Genomic DNA, 2,361 nt, shown 5'->3' with positions numbered 1-2,361 from the left:
CGCTTTTTCATCCTGAATCCTTTTTCTACATTCTCTCTTCATATGTCCTTTTTTCCCGCAATAGAAACATTCTACGGTTTTATCTCCTCTCCTCTCGATTCTTTTCTTATCTCCCCCACCAGGCTTACCGGGTCTCCTTATCACACCCTTCTGTCCTTCTCTTACCGCTGCAACCAGCAGCCTAGTCTGCCGCTTTTCAGTTTCCTCTTCCCGCCTCACATACACCTTCTGAGCTTCTCTAAGTAATTCATCCAACCCCCGCTCCTGCCAGTCCTCAATTTTCTCTAACTTCTTCCTAATATCTCCCCACGATTTGGCCACGAACTGAGTTTTCAGCAACGCTTGTCCCACAGGAGTGGCAGGATCTACCCCAGAATATAACTGGAAGCTTCTCCTTAACCTTTCAAGCCATTCTGTCGGGGTCTCATCTTTTTTCTGCTGTTCACTAAAGGCTTTATTAATATTCTGTCCTCAGGGAACAGATTCCCGTATCCCCTGAATTATACTTGTTCTCAAGTCTGACATATTATTTCTGTGAGCCGGATCCTGATTATTCCAGTTTGGCCGATTTAAGGGCCATTTTTGATCCGCCGCCGGGCCAGCCTGATGTTGCTGGTCCCACACTCTCATCCCAGCCCCTCTAATCGTGTCCCTTTCTTCTACGGTAAATAATATGCCCAGGATAGACTGTAATTCATCCCATGTGTACAAATTCGGTCCCAAGAATTGATCCAGCCTCTCGGCTACCCCCAGGGGATCATCTAACAAACTCCCCATTTCCTTCTTAAATTCCCTTACATCCCCTGTATTAAGGGGAACTGCCACATACCCCGTTCCCAGTCCCCCCTGTCCATCCCCACCAGGCACTAACATTTCCCGAAGAGGAAACAATCTTTCCTCTCCTCGCCTTATTCTATTACGTGCAGACCTTCTGGGAGGGGGTGCCGGGGTCGGGGAATCAGGTTCCGAATCTGACCCTTCCTGGGCCTGGGCTATTTCCTGGCCTTGGGGTGGGTCCTGAGGCGGAGGGGCCTGAGGGGCATAGGGAGGGGGCCAAAGGGGGTCCTCATCATCTTTTCGAGGTTTATCTGGTCTGTTTTCCCTTAAGGCAAAGAGGAATGACGGCTCCCAGGATTGAGGAATCCATAAGGCAGCATATTCACTCTCCTCTGGGCTGGCTGGTGGTCTTTTATTGTTTACCCATATATTTAATTGTTGACACACCCAATCCTCAGAGGACCCGAACACGGGCCAGAGTACATGAGGATTGCTGAGAGGTTTCCCACCCCAAATCTCAATACAATAATTAATCATCTTTTCCTTAGACTTATCCTTTCTCTTTGGTGAACTGTCCCAATATCTTATCATCAGGCCTAGGGGACTATCTGGGGGTATGTCTGGTAACTTATCTTTCTTCCCCGTCCCCATGGGTCCAGAGGGCTTGCTTTTCCTCTGTCCCATCTTCCGAGATGCCCTTATCCACACACACACTCACTTCCCCTCGGTCGTGACTCGCTCCCTCGCGGGCTACGAGAACTGCACTACTGGAGGGTCCGCACTCGCGTGATCTCAGAGAGACCTCTCACACAGTCGCACCTCGGGATAACCACCCCAACCAAACGGCTCACAATTTATATACTCACCCGCTCCTGGGTCTTCGTTTGGTCTTCGTGCACAAAATTTAAGGGGTCCTGCAGGTTCCTTTGCTCAGTTATCGTAATTTAAAGGGGTTCGCGGGTCCAGGGTGTGGTGACGACACCTCCTCAAGACGGGGCTATCCGGGGATAGGGCGCCTCCCCGCTTGCGAGGGTCCGCACCGAAGAACCTGGATCCGAGTCACAGCACCAAGTTTGTTATAGACGCTCGTGACAAATTGGGGGAGCCAATTTGTATTAAATAAAAAGATTGAATTTATTAGCAAGCGATAAGAGAGCAAAACAGCGCTGGGCGGCCGGGGAGTCCGCGCTCTACCAACGGCTCGCAACTTTATGTTATAGTTACATCTCTTATATACAGTTCATGCACCCCTTTCTTGTAAGTCTCCACCTTGTCCTGCTTCTTCCTTCTTCACTCGTGCAGGTTTGTTACTAGGCAGATTCGGTCGATCTTCTCAAGGATGAGTGTCTTTTGATGTAGAATGTCTTTTGATGTGGAGAAGTACAGTCTTGGCAGAATTAATCCCCTTATCTGGTAAATTGTAGCTGTTGTCTTTTCTCTCCTTATCTAGTAAGTTATAGCTGTTGTTCTTTTCCCTCCTTAGCTAGTAAGTTATAGCCGTTGCCCTTTTCCCGTGACCTTTACGCACCATTTAAGCAGGCCTTGTTATTTACACAAGGCATCTGCTAAATCTCAATATGTCTC

Source organism: Haliaeetus leucocephalus, unplaced genomic scaffold (assembly GCF_000737465.1).
Source record: "Haliaeetus leucocephalus isolate CR32 unplaced genomic scaffold, Haliaeetus_leucocephalus-4.0 Scaffold450, whole genome shotgun sequence".
Lineage (NCBI taxonomy): Eukaryota > Metazoa > Chordata > Aves > Accipitriformes > Accipitridae > Haliaeetus > Haliaeetus leucocephalus.
Note: the sequence above shows the minus strand (reverse complement) of the source record.